The 18,998-nt window shown below is 47.2% G+C and overlaps 2 protein-coding genes across 7 annotated transcripts in view; one reads left to right on the forward strand and one right to left on the reverse strand.

Moving 5' to 3' along the window:
- Positions 1-2,760, reverse strand: part of ZNF664 (zinc finger protein 664) — a 36,633-nt gene extending 33,873 nt beyond the window's left edge. Inside the window, exons 1-2 of one of the 5 annotated variants that reach the window (XM_049866165.1) lie at positions 2,742-2,760; positions 1,271-1,404 (exon numbers count right to left, since the gene is read on the reverse strand). The gene's annotated coding sequence lies outside the window, so the exon portion shown is untranslated. Of the gene's footprint in view, positions 1-1,270; positions 1,405-1,908; positions 2,072-2,252; positions 2,384-2,423; positions 2,505-2,741 lie in introns of those variants that run through there. The other 4 variants (XM_049866163.1, XM_049866162.1, XM_049866164.1 and 1 more) reach the window with 4 other exon arrangements.
- The window catches only part of CCDC92 (coiled-coil domain containing 92), a 43,559-nt gene continuing 26,811 nt past the window's right edge, over positions 2,251-18,998 (forward strand). The window contains exon 1 of one of the 2 annotated variants that reach the window (XM_049866160.1): positions 2,251-2,383. The gene's annotated coding sequence lies outside the window, so the exon portion shown is untranslated. Of the gene's footprint in view, positions 2,384-2,453; positions 2,700-18,998 lie in introns of those variants that run through there. The other variant, XM_049866159.1, reaches the window with a different exon arrangement.

The following is an 18,998-nucleotide window of genomic DNA, read 5'->3' on the forward strand; positions in this document are numbered from 1 at the left end:
TTCAAAGCTGACTATCTCTTGCCTTCTGTAATATGCACACCGGGTCAAAAAACAAGATATAAATTATATTGCAAACAACACGTTTCGGATCACAAAGGGTAATAAAACCAATATTTATGTACCACTTCACATTTTACAAGGCACTTTCACACACATCATATCATTGAACTCTGAAGAAGACAGAATATGTACTATAACCATTTCTAGAAGCGAAAAAACTGAGGCATAGAGTGATTAAGTGTCCTCTCCAAGGTCACAAGGCTTGTTACGTGGTAGAGTCACAACTACAATGGGGCAGGGGGAGGGGGAGGAGGCACTTGCAAATTTCTTAAGCAAAGACAGCTTCCCTCATAATCACCTAGTCTCTAATTAGAATAGATTTGTGACCCTTTCGCTAAAATCTAACTCCACCAGAGAACATCAACAAAAAGCTGTTTTAAATACAAAATTAAAACTTAAACTGCCATCTATCAGGAAATGGCTAAATAAACTATGGTATACCCAAACTATGGAACACGATGCAGCAGCTCTTAAAAATGAGTTAAAGCATCAAATGCTAAAATTTAAAGAGTATACTCGTACTTGCTAAAACAGTAAAATACAAGTAAGCGCACATGAATACGTACGTAAAAGTGTTCTAAAAGATCTAGAAAAAGAACAGTGGTTATCTTTGGAGAGGAGAGAGGAAACAGAGAGGGGCTGGCAAAGACTTTAGCCATCTCTGTGGTGTTTTAATTCCTACAAAAGAAATGTGCCACTTCTCTAACTTAATTTAAAAAATTTAAATGGACCTGTGGGTAGAACAAGCAGCTCATTTTCCCGCTCTAGAAAGCTAGCAGGGACCCCTCTAAAATTTAGAGAGCAAATATATAAACAAAAACCTTGCCATCCTGTGAAAAAAACTACCAAGTGTCTAAATATCAAAAGCGTTCCTTGCAAAAGGCTAGAGCTTGGAAATATTTTCTAAATATCTGGTCTCCTTTGTTGCAACAAGACACCCATGAAAAATCACCTAGAGCTGTGCAGAGCAGGCTCCGAGGAAGATGCAGTTGTTGGGAGTTGGGCAAGAAAGGTTTCACAAAGGAGCTGAGTTTTGCGGGAAACGAGTGATGGTTTGGCAGAGCGATGGGGGGAGACGAATGCAGATGGGATGTGTCCGGGGGTGCAGAGAGGGAGTGAGGCAGAAGCCAGGGACGGTGAGAAGAGCGCACTCCCGTCCTGCGGGAGGACAGGACGCCTCCGGGTGTGGGGGCGGACAGGGGCCGTTTACCTGGGGGGACTCCGGCCCGGGTCGTGGTCAGACAATGGAGGCGTCCAGCGGCCGCGGCGTCCTGCGCTGGGGGCGCGGGGGGTTCCTCATCACCTGCGCGGGGCGCTCGGCCGGCTCCGCTGGCATGGAAGGCGCTGGGGAGAGGACAACATCACACCATGCAGCGCGCCTCTCCGGAGCCCCGGCTCCCCGATCCCGCGGCGCGGCCCTGACCGCCTCCCCAGGGACCCGCCTGGACCGGCTCCAAGGCGCGGCTGCTCCCCTTCCCGCGGCTCACAACAATGGGCCCGGCCGGAGTCCGGCTCCCGCGGGGCCGCCCGGCCTCGCCCTGCCCGCTGCCCATCCCTCGCCCGCTCCCGGCCGCCCGGCGCCGTGGGCCCGGGGCCGTGTCCGCAGGCCCTGCCTGGAGGCGGCGCCTCTGCCCGGGGCCCGCGCGGGGCCGGCGGCCGCGAGGGGCGGCCCTGACCTTCCCCGCCGGTCCCTGAGGCCGCCGCCGTGCGAGGCCGATCCCCGGTGATGGGTTGTTTTTCTTTCTTTAATCCACTCATTCTCTCTGCGAGCCCGCGCCCCTGCCCCCCACCCCGCCTCCGGCCGGGAAATAAATAAAGAGGCCGCATCCCGGCCGCCCGAGAACTCACTCCGACTACGGGCTGAAGCGCCCCAGGCCGCGGGCTCCGCGCACCCACCCTCCCGCTCCTCTGGGGACACCTCACAGGTGCGCCTCCGAGCCGCGCGCGCGCGCTCCGCACACCCAGACGCCTCTGGGGAACGGCGCGCGTGCGCACGCACGAGGCCGGCCAGCCCCGGGGGACCCGGCGCCGCACGCATGCGCGCCGCCCGGCGCTCGCCCCCGCCCCCGCCCCCGCTCGCCGCCCGCGCGCGCCCCGGGCCCGGCCCAGGCCGGCCCCGCCGCTCCCCAGCCCCCACCGCCCGGCGCGCGCTCCGGCTCGCTCCCTCGCTCCTCCCTCCCCCCTCGCGTTACCCGGGGCAACTGCAGTGCGGCCGCACCTGAGCTGTGCGCCTGCGTCCCACCGGCCAGACCCTTCCCCTCGGCCCGCTCCCCCGCCCCGCCAAAGCTGGGGTGAGGGGGAGCCGTCGCCCCCTCCCCGCAAAGTGAGTATCGATCCGCGCCCCGCCCGCCCAGCAGACAGACCGAGACCCGCCGCCGCGCCGGCGCCTCAGCCGCCCGCCGGTCAGCGCGGCCAGGCCTCGGCGCCGCGGCCCGCTCCCAGGGTGCACCGCGCCGGCGCTCGGGGGGGAGCGGGATGCGCTCGGCAGGCGGCGCCCACTGACCTCCCTCGGCGGCCGGCGGGGAGGCCGGACCCGAGCAGCCCCGCCCATGGGCGCCGGCCCCCGCTGCCGCCCGCGGGCCGGGACGACCAGGCCGAGGGGGGGAGCCGCCTGAGGACCGCGGCGTCCGCGCCCGCAGGTGAGGCGGGGCCCGAGGAGTGCGACGTCCGGCCCCACTCACCTGGCGGCACCTGCGGGAGGTTCTCCGGGCGCGGGCGGGGGCGGCGGCACCTGTCGGGGACAGGAAAGGACTTGGATGATGTGGCCAGCCCTGGGTGCTGGGGGCCGGGGGTCGCCTGCAGCCCACCCCATGGCGCTTGGCGTGGGGAGGGGAGTCTCCGGCACCGAGACGACTCGGAGGAGAACCGAGCGATGGCAAGCGGGGCCGAGGGGAGGAGCAGCGACCCCGGCCGGCCGGCCGCCCGTTCTGGGGAGGGGGCGTCCCCGCCAGGGCTGCAGTCCGGGGCGCGGAGCCTCTCCCGGCGCGCCCCGGCCAATCCGACGGGGGAGGAGAGGCGGCTGGGGCTGCCCCTGCCAGCGGGCCTGGGTGGGACAGCGGGGCGCGGATCCGCATTGCAGGTGCACGGGGAGCGCCCCGGGGCCTGGCCCGGCTTTGTCTGGGACGCTGTGGGGAGGAGGCCGTCGCTCGTGACCACCCTGGGGACGGTAGAGACCCTCCCCGCTAAGTTGCGTTGTCTCTAGTCCTGCTAACTTCCCTGCGTGAGTACCCCACCTTACAGCCCTTTACCGAGGCTGTGATGGAGGATTTCGTTCACCCCAAACGACGATTCTCTTGTGATGCATGAAACTAGGCGTAAACGGACAAATCTGCAGCCGAGCCCTGCAGCCTTAGGGGGCTGAGCGGCCGTCTGCTGCTGGGAGCGACGCTGGTCTAACGGGGTTTAGTGCGGACCTGTCTGGCTTAGTGGCAAGCTTTGATGTTTAGCAGTATGCTCTATTCCAAAATGAGGTGGCCTAAGAGAAAAAAAAAAAAAAAAAACTACGTAAATTTAGGTTGCAGTAATCGGTCGTATCACAAAATCCAAGCTACCCAGCTGGAATACCTTCATATATTACGCCATTTCCAGAAACCTGTACGAGTGTTAAAACTAAAATCGCTGTTTTAAGACTTCTGCGATTGAAATTTAGAGTATTGTTTTAACAGAATGGTTTGTTGTTGTTGTTCTGTTCGGCACAATCAAGAATTCCCCTGCATTTTCTCGTCGTTGAATTGTGGAAGAAAGGATGCTAACATTTTATGTGACTTTTACCTCCAAAGATGTTTTGAAATTTGTATATTTCCTTGAGCTAAACATTTATGCGACATATTTTTGGAAGAATGCTTTTGGGCTTCTGATACATAATGAAAAGCCTTAAAATAGTTTCCATTCATCCGGATGGTGTTTTAATTACTCAGTATATTTAGTTTAGACATATTTAAAATTTAAAATACAGGGCAGTTATTTGTGTGTAACAGATTTTTATCGTGACACATGTAAATACATCGGTCTTAGCAAACAGGATTCTTGGAAATTAGATATTTTTATTGTTAACTTTTTGAAAAATTACTCTTTTTACTGAAAATAGGAGGTCATTCATCTTGAGTTCTTAACTCTCATTTGTCCTTCCTTTCTTAGATACATTCATTTTAACGTCATCATTACCTGATTGGTGGGATACATTTGCAACAGTGTTGATGGTTTTAAGAAATATTTGTCTATTATAGAGCATTTTCCCTTATTTCTGGCAAAGCATAGACCTTTTTTTTTTTAATCGGGAATGGGTCAGCCATAAATAGTTCTTAATGCATAGTAGGCACACATGTTTCCTAACTAAAATTAATTATATCTACCAAATTGCATTACCTTCTTTCCAAGGGCAGGGACTGTGTGCCTTTAATATACTTTATATACACACACCAAGAGCACAATAAATGTTTGAGTCACATTGTAAGTTCTAGACTGGTAAGGTAGGTGCTGGCTTAAGGACACTGATTTTCCCATCTTCAGGTTTGATGTTTCAATGTACAGAAAGGTTTGAGCAGAGAAGTCCTCATTGTCTTCAGATATTTGAAGATTCATCCATGCAGCAAAGAGATTATATTTATTTAGAATATTTCCTGAGTATAGAGGAGGACAAGTGGTAGTTACAGGAAGACAGTTTTCAACCTGATATAAAATCATAGGTAACTTATGATTAGAAGCTCCAGCTGTGGGAAGAAGGGGCTGCTCCTTCCCTGGGGGGGAGGTTCCCTATAAGCCATTCCCACTTGGCAGGAATGGCTACTTGGAAGCATCACCTGGAGCTGGGTGGGATGTAGTAGCAGATCCCAAGAGGGCAGCATTGGAGTCCCCGTTACAGATGGATTGAAGGACTTCTGCATTTCCCTTCTAGCTCTGTGATTCTTTTTTATTTCTTTTGCTGGCTGCTACAGTTGTGGGCATAACAATGTCCCCAGACACCTACCTGAGCCTGTGGAAGCTTTTTACTTGGGTGGAGGCCAACCTGGCATCAGAGATTATTCTAAACCTCCTTTACATTTGTATGGGGTCCTCCAGGTAATAAAGTACTCTCACATTCAATGTGTTGTTTAAAAAGACTCTTTTTAATTAAAAAGACTTTTTAATTATAAATGATTTGTATGTCTTCCTGTGGCTTTTATTTTCTACAGTAAACATTTAATCAAAAGGAAGGTTACTGTTTTTTGTTTTTTTTTTCCTGTGAAGGCAAGCATAGGGAGTTTTTTTTTTTTTTGAAAGCTGTTTTTAAAAATCGAATGATGTCAGTCATTCTTTTTGAGAGTCAGCAAGTTGTGAAGGTGAATGGATTTTTCTGTCTTAGCTGAAAATGTTTACAAAAAGGCACTGGTTAAAGGCAGCTTCTTGTGCCTGCTCTGCACTTTAGTGCCTATTTATTTCATTACTCAAACATGACTCACATTTGACATCAAAAAGTCCAGTCATACAATAGATAAGTGGTAACTTTGGTGAAGGGTAAAACTACACAATACTGGGAAGCCAGCACAACTTGTATAAGGCAAGGTCATGGACGCTCAATAGACACGTCCGAACTCCCTGAGGGACGGAATTACTGGGCTGAGGGCTTGTGGGAACCATGGTCTCAGGGAACATCTAGCTCAATTGGCATAACATAGTTTATAAAAAAAATGTTCCACATTGTACTTTGGTGAGTAGCATCTTGGGTCTTAAAACCCTGTGAGCGGCCATTTAAGATACTGCACTGCTCTCACCTCTTTGGGAGCAAGGGAGAATGAAGAAAACTAAAGACACGAGGGAAAGATTAGTCCAAAGAACTAATGGACCACAACTACCACACCCTCCACCAGACTGAGTCCAGTACAACTAAACTAGATAGAGCCCGGGTACCACCACTGACTGCTCTGACAGAGATCACAACGGAGGGTCCCAGACATAACTGGAGAAAAGTGTAGAACAAAATTCTAACTCATAAAAAAAGAGCAGACTTACTGGCCTGACAGAGACTGGAGAAACCCTGAGAGTATGACCCCCGGACACCCTTACAGCTCAGTAATGAAGTCACTCCTGAGGTTCACGCTTCAGCCAAAGATTAGACAGGCTCGTAAAACAAAATGAGACTAGAGGGACATATCAGCCCAGGAGCAAGGAGGAGAAGGCAGGAGGGGACAGGAAAGCTGGTGATAAGGAACCCAAGGTCGAGTGTTGACATGTTGTGGGGTTGTTAACCAATGTCATAAAACCATATGTGTATTGTTTAATGAAAAGCTAGCGTGTTCTGTAAATCTTCATCTAAAGTACAATAAAAAAAAGTCCAGTCATACAATAGATACGTGGTAACTTTGGTGAAGGGTAAGGCAGTACACAATACTGGGGGAGCCAGCACAGCTTGTCCAAGGCAAGGCCATGGAAGCTTCATAGACATCCAAACTCCCTGAGGGATGGAATTCTGGACTGAGGGCTGTGGGAACCATGGTCTCGGGGAACATCTAGCTCAATTGGCATAACATAGTTTGTAAAGAAAATGTTCTACATTCTACTTTGGTGAGTAGCGTCCGGGGTCTTAAAAGTCTGTGAGCGGCTTTCTAAGATACTCTACTGGCCTCACCCCTTCGGGAGCAAGGGAGAACAAAGAAAACTAAAGATACAAGGGAAAGATTATCCAAAGGACTAATGGACCACAGCTACCACAGCCTCCACCAGACTGAATCTAGTATAACTAGATGGTACCCAGCTACCACCACTGACTGCTCTGCAAGAGATCCCAATAGAGGGTCCCGGACAGAGCTGGAGAAAAATGTAGAACAAAATTCTAACTCACAAAAAAAGACCAGACTTTTTGACCTGACAGAGACTGGAGAAACTCCCAGAATATGACCCCGGATAGCCTTTTTGCTCAGTAATGAATTCACACCCAAGATTTACCATTCAGCCAAAGATTAGACAGGCCCATAAAATGAAATGAGACTAAAGGGGCACAGCAGCCCAGGGACAAGGACTAGGAGGCAGGAAGGAATAGGAAAGCTGGTAATAGGGAACCCAAGGTCGAGAATGGAGTATGTTGACATGTTGTGGGGTTGGTAAGCAGTGTCATAAAACAATATGTGTACTATTTAATGAGAAGCTAGTTTGTTCTGTTAATCTTCATCTAAACTACAATAAAAAAAAAAAAGTACAGTCATAGACACCGACAGTAAATTGCATTAGACATTCAGTATACTTACATTGTTTTTAAATCTATGCTGGCAGCTTGAGGTAAAACAAAGCTGAAGAGAAGTAGAGTTAGAGTATATACTGAGATGATTTGTTTAACTGGAACTTTGTGTGTGAAAAAGAAAAAGATACTTCCTGTTAGCACTAAGGCAACCTTGGGGTTTTGTGCTTCTCAACAATGGGAAGAATGATCCGTCCTGTATAACAAAGGTTAGACTACTGCCTAACAATGGCGGTAAATTTATTAGGTGGGTAGGTGGGCTGCCCAAGAGAAGAGCAGAGTTTCCTGTGAACAACAGGAGTACCCAATAAACGTTCTGTACACAGGATTTAGGAGCCCTGGTAGTGCAGTGGTTAAGCTCTCAACTGCTAACCTAGAGGTCAGTGGCTCGAATCCAGTGTGCAGCTTCTCGAGAGAAAAGACTTGGTGATCTGCTCCCATAACGATTAAAAAAATCCTAGCAAACCCTATGGGGCAGTTCTACTCTGACCCGTGGGGTCTCTATGAGTGGGAATTGACTTGACAGCACACAGCAACAAACACAGGATTTAACTGGAGTATAGTGCTAATGAGACCACTTGAGCTAAACCAGTATCTGACCTCTCCAATTAAGGAAGAAGTCAAAAATAAAAAAAAAATCTGAATTAATATGTATATGTACTTAAAGTTTTTTACAAACTTTTTAAAATAGTTCCTGTCTTGTTCTTCAGCAGATGCGGTTGTTTGTTTTTGTGCCTGTACACACCCCACCAGCTGAATGTGGGTGTGATAATTCACCTAAGACAAGGATTCTCAAACTTTGTTTGAACAAGGACGTTATTGTTTATTTATACTTTATGCGTGAAGGGAAAAGAGAGGGGAATATCAAGTTCTTCTGGCCAACCAAGAAATAAGAGAGTTCTGCAAGTATTTATTCCTTCAGAAAAAAGATTGCAGATGCTACTATAAATATTATCAGAACAACCAATTATCAAGTAAGGCAACCAGTTAGAAAAGCAGACTGTTTAGAGATTAAAGGTTACATTTTACAGCTCCTGGCCCCGCTCTGAAGTCCAGCTATCTTAAAAGACTGCTTTGTTAATCAGGAAACAAGAGTGTGTTTTTACAGAAGTCTCCCCACTAGGCAGCAGTCTGAGGCTGATATTTCTGTGATTATCCCCAGTTTACTACCTTATCAGAAAGAACCTCATGATGCAAGGCGTGTCTGCTCTTCTGGAGGGGAAGAGGGAATAAGTTTTCTCCTTATTTCTGCAATTCTTAATACTAGCAGAGTTCTCAAGACTAAAAAAAAAAAAAAGACTAGGTAGTGAAATTTCACCGGTTAACAGACAAACCAGACAATAAGAGGAGGCCTGAGAAGCTTACAATGGGGGGAGGAGGAATAGAGCAGAAGAAGCCCTTTAATAAACGGAATATGAGCTATTTAGTGCTCTGCTTCTCCGGTGTTTCTCTTTGTTGCCTCTTTGGCAGCACTGAAGGTATTAAATTTAGATTTGCACAGCATCCATTATCCGCTGTCTTCCCATCTTACCAGCCTGTCCCTAAATGCATCGTGTGCGCTTCGTGTTTACTCTGCAGGCGAGAGAATCTGTGAGGCGTCCTTTCAAGCCCGTCTTCTTATGTCGCGTTGCTTATGCACTGATAACTGTGTGTAAGTGATAATTCCCAGTATCGTTACAGTACAGTCTTACAGGTCCGCGTTCTGTCTAGAAATGAGTGGCATTATATGCTGAGAGGGCCATTTTTGGTGTAACAGACTGTGGGTAAAACTGCTGTTCAGCTCCATCACTGTCATAGCATCACGATTCAGGGGTCCAGGGATCTTTCTGATGGGGTGACGAACTAATGAGGTATGAGGTTAGCCTCCTCTCAGACCTCAACATTGAAAGTGGCTCTCCAGCGGTTAAGCATAGAAACCCAGGTGAGAGGCACTGGTGATATTTCTCCCTCAGTGGCTTGTGACATGTGAGAGCAGCTCAGGTTTAGGGACATTCTAAGTCTTGTATGTTGATAAGATGAATAAAAGTCGTTTATTTTTTAATTGTCCTCACGTAGGCAAGAATTTTAAAAAGCGGGTTATTTCGGTAGGTAGGTAGGTTATCGAGAAGGTGGATCTTTGTCTTGGCAGTGAATCACCTTTATCTTTCGATTAGTCCCACGACCAGACCAGAAAGTTCCGGGGGAGCAGAGCAGCAGCTTTTGGCCCTTGAAGTACTTGCTGGCTGACATGAACTGTCGCCGTGGGGTTGAGGGTGTGGGAGGGTCGGCGGAGGGAAAAAGGATGTGTAAACCTGCTCAGTCTCAGCATCAGGTCTCAAGTGAGGAGTTATTTTCCACCAGGAAAGTGGTCAGGTCAGTTTTTGGTAGAATGAGGGATAGTAGGCTGTCATCTTAGGCCTCGGTTCAGAGGTAACCAAGGTCAAACCCTTGAGTTTGAGGGCAAAGGCAGGTTTCTTAGAGAAGACAAAGTGAAAGTCTAAGTAGGAACAAATAAAGTTAGAAGTGACATCCTGGTGGCAGTTAGGTTAAATGCTTTCTCTTTGGAAATTTTCTAGTGTCTCATCCATAGTTGCAGGGTGAAACTGGGGGCAGTTTTGAATGGTCGTTGACTAATTCTAGGTCACATTGACTTTCACTTGTCTGGGGATGTGACCAGGACCTTCCTGTGTCATTTTGTCATCCTGAGTCTGAAACTCAAGGGGGAAGTAGGTGGATGATCTCTGCGCCTTGGAGAAAAACTGAGTTTACCCAGAAGTGGTGAAGCATTTGAGGCCAGACTCTTCCTCCGGGAGTTGTGAGTCCTTGGCGTTTGACTTCAGTATTGGTAGCCAGCACAACTGCCAAGCCCCTCTCAGGAAGGGCGAAGTGGTATTTTGGCCGTGGAACCTTAGTGTGAACCTAGTTGTCCAGGCTTCTCGCACCTGGGAATGAGATGCATCAACCAAGTCAGTGAGATCTCCTAGGATTAGTCAACGGCTGTCAAAATTGGCCCTAGTTCCACCCTATGGATGAGATGCTAGAATTGATCAGTGCTTCCCAGTGATAGAACACATCTCCAGTCATGTCCTGCCATTGCGGGAATAACCAGGAGTCTCATAAGCCTACTCATTAAGCTTCAAGGTGAAAGAGGCCCCAGGCGGCGGTTTGTTAAAACACCCATGTGCATAATCTGTAGGGACCGCATCTGGCCGCTTGTCTGCAGTTTCTGCAACCTCCTGCCAGCTTACCTTTCACTGTTCCGTTTTGACATGCTACAGCCTCTTCTAATTCTGCTTGAGACAGTGAGGGCAGGGACGATTGTGTAGGACTCTGGAGGTTTAGTTGCAGACTGGCCTGTAAATTGTGGACTTGTACTATCAACGGAGACATTTCATGTGCTAGACCTGGAAATAAAGTACTTCACAAGTCTTTCTGACAGTCACGTGGGCATCTTCTACTCGGAGTAAAATCACTACAACATCCCCACGAGAACCATTTCCTCATTTGAGTAAGATTACCCAGAACATATTTACTAATGCCCCCCACCAAGAGGATAATACGCTGCTCTCCGTCCTAGTGGTTTTTTCCAACAAGGTGACCCTGACCATAGGCCAGCTCATACAGTACCGCTGAGCAACGCTGGGGCATTCGGAGCATTCTCCTTATTGAATTGTCCCTGAATCCCTTTCCATTGTGTGCAATGAGCCATGGGACACATGAGCACGCTGGGAAGTACATCCTTTGGAGCTCCCAAGGCGCTGTCTGGGGATGCCAAAGGTACTCTGCTTGGAAGGACTCCCTCCTGAGGCCCCTTACACATGGGGCCTGACCTGGAGGAGGACACCACAGGGAAGAGCTGCTGGGGGGGCTGGTCACCTGAGCAGGACGAAGAGCTATGGATGGCCTTGACCACATCCTTAACAGAGGAAGAATATTTCTAAAACAGCCCCAACGGAAGGAAACACGAGAACCACTAGAAATGGGAGCTCTTCCCCAAGCTAGGAGCCCTCATCGTTTTCACAGTTGCCGATAGTCAGAATGAGTGAGAAAAAAGAATAACAAAGATTACATAGTCGAGTGAGGGCAGTAAGTTTATCAACTGGACAGAATATATGGTTCAGTCAGGAGAGGCTTTCCCTCCTCATGTTGATGACAGATTGCACATCAGAGACCAGTTTTCTTTCCTGTGATCGGCTCCTTTCTGCTCAGTTATACGCACTTTGTTATAGACTAGCTTTTACATACCTTGTCACACGCATACATACCTACGTAGTCATCCCACATAGTTGACAGCATATCACTTAAAAAAGATCTAAAATTGTGGTTTTTGAGTTTTATCAAGCATATCAGATGTCCATCAGTTGGTTTTATCATCTTAATTTGAGCTTTAGGAACAGATTTCAAAAATGCCTAGTATGGGGTTCGTGCTAGGATAATTTATCTCTATTTGAATTTTAATTTCTTAAAACATTACCAAAAATGACGAAGAGAAACCAGATAACTGGGAGCTCCTAAAAATCAAACACCTATGCTCATCTAAAGACTTCACCAAAAGAGTAAAAAGACCACCTACAGATTGGGAAAGAATTTTCAGCTATGACATCTCCGACCGGCGCCTCATCTCTAAAATCTGTATGATTCTGTTAAAACTCAACCACAAAAAGACAAACAACCCAATCAAAAAGTGGGCAAAGGATATGAACACACACTTCACTAAAGAAGATATTCAGGCAGCTAACAGACGTGAGAAAATGCTGTCGATCATTAGCCATTAGAGAAACGCAAATTAAAACTACGATGAGATTCCATCTCACTCCAACAAGGCTGGCATTAATCCAAAAAACACAATAAATATTGGAGAGGCTGCGGAGAGATTGGAACTCTTACATACTGCTGGTGGGAATGTAAAATGATACAACCACTTTGGAAATCTATCTGGCGTTTTCTTAAACAGTTAGGAATAGAACTACCATACAACGCAGAAATCCCACTCCTTGGAATATACCCTAGAGAAATAAGAGCCTTTACACGAACAGATATATGCACACCCGTGTTTATTGCAGCACTGTTTACAATAGCAAAAAGCTGGAAGCAACCAAGGTGTCCATCAACGGATGAATGGTTAAATAAATTGTGATATATTCACACAATGGAATACTACGCATCGATAAAGAACAGTGACGAATCTGTGAAACATTTCATAACATGGAGGAACCTGGAAGGCATTATGCTGAGTGAAATTAGTCAGATGCAAAAGGACAAATATTGTTTAAGACCACTATTATAAGATCTTGAGAAATAATATAAACTGAGAAGAACACATACTTTTGTGGTTACGAGGGGGGAGGGAGGAAGGGTGGGAGAGGGTTACTTACTGATTAGATAGTAGATAAGAACTAAGTGAAGGGAAGGACAATACTCAATACAGGGAAGTTCAGCTCAACTGGACTGGACCAAAAGCAAAGCAGTTTCCGGGATAAACTGAATGCTTCAAAGGTCAGCGGAGCAAGGTCGGGGGTTTGGGGACTATGGCGTAAGGGGACTTCTAAGTCAATTGGCAAAATAATTCTATTATGAAAACATTCTGCATCCCACTTTGAAATGTGGCATCTGGGGTCTTAAATGCTAGCAAGCAGACATCTAAGATGCATCAATTGGTCTCAAAGGAGAATGAAGATCACCAAGGTCACACGATAACTATGAGCCCAAGAGACAGAAAGGGCCACATGAACCAGAGACTTACATCATCCTGAGACCAGAAGAACTAGATGGTGCCCGGCCACAACCGATGACTGCCCTGACAGAGAGCACAACAGAGAACCCCTGAGGGAGCAGGAGAATAGTGGGATGCAGACCCCAAATTCCCATAAAAAGACCAGACTTAATGGTCTGACTGAGACTACAAGAATCCTGGCAGTCATGGTCCCGAAACCTTCTGTTGGCCCAGGACAGGAACCATTCCCGAAGACAACTCATCAGACATGGAAGGGACTGGACAATGGGTTGGAGAGAGATGCTGATGAAGAGTGAGCTACTTGTATCAGGTGGACACTTGAGACTGTGTTGACGTCTCCTGTCTGGAGGGGAGGTGGGAGGGTAGAGAGGGTTAGAAACTGGCAAAACCGTCACGAAAGGAGAGACTGGAAGGAGGGAGCAGGCTGACTCATTACGGGGAGAGTAAGTGGGAGTATGGAGTAAGGTGTTTATAAGCTTATATGTGACAGACTGACTTGATTTGTGAACTTGCACTTAAAGCACAATAAAAATTATTTAAAAAAAAACCTGACAGGCAGTGAATTTTAATTTCCTCAGAAATATTGAGGTAAATATAGATTATTAACTAATTACTTCAGCCGTGTACTAGTACACAGGGAATTAGGGATTTTAGAAAATATGTAAAGTTAACATGAAACATTAATGCAATTATTGATAAAGAGTTTGTCAGACATGGATCATCTTCAGTGAAGGGGAGGAGAACACGCAGTACAGGGGAAGTCAGCACCAGGTGGACTAAAGCAAAAGCTAAAAAGTTTCCTGAACACAACCAAACACTTTGAGAGACAGAGTAGCTGGGGCTGAGGCCTGGGGACCATGGTTTCAAGGGACATCTAGGTCAATTAGCATAACAAAGTTTATTAAGAAAATGTTTGCCTCCCGCTTTGATGGGTGGCGTCTGGGGTCTTAAAAGCTTGCGAGCAGCCATCTAAGATGCAGCAATTGGTCCCAGCTCGCTTGGAGCAAAGGAGAATCAAGGACACCAAAGACAGAGGGAAAATATTAGCCCAAGAGACAAAAGGGGCCGCATAAACCTGAGACTCTTATCAGCCTGATATCAGAAAAACTAGATGGTGGCCACCTACCACCACTGACCACCCTGACAGGGAACACAGCAGAGTCCTGGACAGAATGGGAAAAGAGTGCGGTGCAGAACTCAAATTCACATAAAAAGACCAGAATTAATGGTGTGACTGAGATGTGAGGAACCCTCAAAGCCATGGCCCCCAGAAGCTCCGCTATCCCAGAACTGAAACCATTCCTGAAGCCCACTCTTCAGACAAAGATTAGACAGGGCTGTAAAACAAAAAATAACACACGTGAGAAGTGTGTTCGTAGTTCAATCAAATGCACGAGACCAAATGGGCAGCTCCTGTCCGGAGGCGGGATGAGAAGGCAGGAAGGGACAGGAACTGGTTGAATGGACACAGGGAACCCGGGGTGGAAAGGGGAGTGTGCTGTCACGTTGTGCGTTTGCATCTAATGCGACAAAACAATGTGTGTGTAAATTTGTTTATGAGAAATTAACTTGAGCTGTAAACTTTCACCCGAAGCACAATTAAAAAAAAGGTCTGTCGGAGAAGTATGTCATAAAACATCACTCAGCTAAAGGAAGTGGAGTGACTTCATAGATTGACATAATGTGTAGTATTTGTGAGATTTTTAAAATGCAGTTTATAAAGATGCTAGTTTCTTAAGTTATGGTCTTTCATTTCTCCCAACCTGGAAAGCTTTTCTTTAAGTATATGTAAAAGCCGAGGAGTTTTGGCATGATTTCATAAATTTCTGGGGAGTCTTTAAGACCCTCGTGGGATCTATGTAAGAGTTTAGCGATCTCCTCCAAAGGAATTCTTCTGCATTTGAGAAATGTCCAGGCCTTTAAACGTCAGCATTACCTGGAGATTCACTAACTTGTTCTAGATCAAAGGTTACTCCTGTGGAAACTGTGTACCTGGGTCCACGTCAATATGTCCATTTAATTTCTCTTGGAATGTGCAGTTTTTATAGCTATAATACTGGAGTCTGTATGTGGGGTTCCAGAATTCTCTTGGGTTCACTCTCTCATACGGGGAAAACAGGAATCTCACGCTGTCAAATAGCAGAAAAAAGTTGTAAGTCACATTCATATGCAAATTAGAGTTAACACAGAACCCATTTTTTTCCTGCTCAGTTAAGCAGGTAAAGCAGTGCCTTTGTGCACACCTGCCCGCACCGAGACTTTGAGGCATGGGGAGGACAGCCATGCAAGTCGTCTTTCACATAATAGTTGCCTTTTCCTCCAGGGCCAGTAGGGCTCTGTTACAGAAAGGACTGCCCCTCCTGGAGAACCCCAGCCACCACGGTTTACTAGCAGTCAGGGAACCCCAGGAAAGCAGAATGTACCCCGAATCAAAAGGAAAAAAAAAAAAAGGCCTGCCTCAAGTTAGCTTGACTCTAACCCAGGGTGTCTAACTCTCAGCACTGTTGACATTTTAGGCCAGATAATTCATTGCTGTGGGTGGCTGTACTGTGCATTGTAGAATGGTTAGCAGCATCCCTGGCATCTACCCACAAGATGCCATTAGCACCCACCTCACTAGTTGTGACAGCTCAAAATGCCTGTAATCACTGCCAGATGTCTGCTGGAAGTGGGGTGCACTATCACCCCTGGAGGAGAACCTCTGCCCTAATGTGCTCAAATGCTCACATAGCATTTACATAGGGAGGACCAATTCCCTGTGTTCTTCCTTTAACTCTGACTCCTTACAGTTGCTTCAAATCATAAAATATACGTACAAATTCTATCTGTCCTTTGGACCAAAACACCAACTGTATCTTGCACAGATTGTCTCAGAGGGAGGGAAAAAAAAACACCTACTGTTGAGGGTGTTCTAAGCCAGTTAGTGTCAGACTGCAGAAGGAGGCCAGCTCCTCCCCAGGACCCTCTGGCCCGATGGCATTTGTCTCAGCAAGGAGTCGCCATCTTCTCCCTGCTCCCCGTTGGGTTTAGCCTTCTGGGTCATGGCCCCATTGGTTGATATAGAAGGGCAGAGACTTTCAAAGTCCACTTGAAGAAGGAATTTTTCAGAGTCTACATTGTCTGTTACCTTCTGGCTGAAGAGGGAAGAGGGAAACCCCAGAGCCCCTCTTCTGGTTGTCCAGAAAACCTTAGAAGTTTCTATAGTTTCAAAAAGGAGATGTTGATTTCTATTATTGGGACAATAAATTATCAAGTAAGGCAACTGATTGGAAAAGTAAACTTTAGAAGTAAAAGGTGACATTTTACAGGATTCAGCAGCACTCGCTAAGGTCCAGCTGTCTTAAAATATTTGTTAATAAGGTAGAACAGAATTGTACAGCTTCACACGAGTTACCACACTGGGTAACAGAGTAAGCTGGATAGTTGTGTGACTGCCCCAAATTTCTCACTTCAACAGAACTAGCTTTTTAATCCAGAATAGTGTTTGCTTTTCTGCAGCTAGAAACTTTTTTTTTTTTTCCTAATTCTGAGATTTTTTTTCACAAGCGGTATTCTTAAGAATAATCACTGGAATTCTATTTGCACTGAGTAAAAAAAGTACACCTGAAAAACGTAAAATATGTAAAAAGAAAAGAGCAGAAGTGTGAACAAAGGGAACGTTCTGTTTAAATTCTCCCCGTCACGCAGGGACAGCAGTGTAGGATACAGTCAGGAGAGTGTCTGGAGTCTGACTGATCTGGGGTGAGTCCCAGCCCTGCCACTAAAAAGCTGTAACTTTAACAAGCTATTTAGCCTCTCAATGTTTGTTTGCTAGTATGTAAAGTAACGATAATACTGTCTGCTTTTTTAGAATGCTAATAAATTTCGTAGTTCAGTGCCTGACATGTAAGCACTCAATAACAAAAACCAAACCTGTTGCCCTTGAGTTGATTCTGACTCATAGTGACCCTATTGTTGTTAGGTGCCATCCAGTCGGTTCCGACTCATAGCGACCCTGTGCACAACAGAATGAAACACTGCATGGTCCTGCGCAATCCTTACAATTGTTGTTATGCTTGAACTCATTGTTGCAGCCACTGTGTCAATCCACCTCGTTGAGGGTCTTCCTCTTTTCCGCTGACCCTGTACTCTGCCAAGCATGATGTCCTTCTCCAGGGACTGATCCCTCCTGACAACATGTCCAAAGTACGTAAGACACAGTCTCGCCATCCTTGCCTGTAAGGAGCATTCTGGCCACACTTCTCCCAAGACAGACTTGTTCGTTCTTTTGGCAGTCCATGGTATATTCAATATTCTTCGCCAACACCACAATTCAAAGGCGTCAACTCTTCCTTGGTCTTCCTTATTCATTGTCCAGCTTTCTCATGCATATGATGCGATTGAAAATACCACGGCTTGGGTCAGGTGCACCTTAGTCTTCAGGGTGACATCTTTGCTCTTCACCACTTTGAAGAGGTTCTTTGGAGCAGATTTGCCCAATGCAATGGGTCTTTTGATTTCTTGACTGCTGCTTCCATGGCTGTTGATTGTGGATCCAGGTAAAATGAAATCCTTGACAACTTCAATCTTTTCTCCGTTTATCATGATGTAGCTCATTGGTCCAGTTGTGAGGATTTTTGTTTTCTTTATGTTGAGGTGCAGTCCATACTGAAGGCTGTGGTCTTTGATCTTCATTAGTAAGTACTTCAAGTCCTCTTCACTTTCAGCAAGCAAAGTTGTGTCATCTGCATAATGCAGGTTGTTAATGAGTCTTCCTCCAATCCTGATGCCCCGTTCTTCGTATAGTCCAGCTTTTCGTATTATTTGTTCAGCATACAGATTAAATAGGTATGCTGAACAGAATAAAACTGCCCCGTAGGGTTTCCAAGGAGCAGCTGGTGGATTCGAACTGCCAATGTTTTGGTTAGCAGTCCAGCTCTTAACCACTGGGCCACCAGGACTCCACAAAATTACGGGTGAGTCTGTATTTGTGCTGGTTCCCTAGAGCCACAGGCCAGGTTGTGACTGCACCCCCATCCCCTTCCTCCTGCATCGTCAGTGCCTGACTAAACTTTCTGAAGTGCACATTTCGGTTCTCTCTATTGTGTGAAAACTTGCCGTGTTCCCATTTCTCTCTCCCATCTCAAGTTTTCTGAGTGGCTTTCCAGATGCAATGTAAATCCGACACTAGCTTTTCCGTCTAACATTAGTTTCTACCACTCCCCAGAATGTTCTTTTCAGTGTCGGACAGCTTGATGGTCTCGCCGCTACTTCCAAGCTTCATTTGTGCCTGTCTCACCAGAAATGTCTCCTGCTATCCCAGCCCTCCCCTACCTCACCAGAGATGGGTCCTGCTATCCCAGCCCTCCCCTATCTCACCAGAGATGGGTCCTGCTATCCCAGCCCTCCCCTACCTCACCAGAAATGTCTCCTGCTATCCCAGCCCTCCCCTACCTCACCAGAGATGGCTCCTGCTATCGCAGCCCTCCCCTACCTCACCAGAGATGGCTCCTGCTATCCCAGCCCTCCCCTACCTCACCAGAGATGGCTCCTGCTATCCCAGCCCTCCCCTACCTCACCAGAAATGTCTCCTGCTATCCCAGCCCTCCCCTACCTCACCAGAGATGGCTCCTGCTATCCCGGCCCTCCCCTATATCACCAGAGATGGCTCCTGCTTTCCCAGCCCTCCCCTACCTCACCAGAGATGGCTCCTGCTATCCCAGCCTTCCCCTACCTCAGCAGAGATGGCTCCTGCTATCCCAGCCCTCTCCATCCTCACCAAGGATGGCTCCCACTATCCCAGCCTTCCCCATCCTCACCAAAACATGTTCTGTTATCTCAACCCTCCCCTTCCTCTAGGGCTCAGTTCTAGTCCCTGCCTCATCAAAACCTTGGTGACTCCAGACCGTATTCACTTGGCATCCATTGCTTACCTCCATGTGCCTGGCGAAGTGTGAGATACTAACCTGAAAAAAACCTGTTGCCATGGATTCCGACTCACAGTGACCCTGTAGGTACTAAAAACCCGTTGCCATC

Source organism: Elephas maximus, chromosome 22 (genome assembly GCF_024166365.1).
Source record: "Elephas maximus indicus isolate mEleMax1 chromosome 22, mEleMax1 primary haplotype, whole genome shotgun sequence".
NCBI lineage: Eukaryota > Metazoa > Chordata > Mammalia > Proboscidea > Elephantidae > Elephas > Elephas maximus.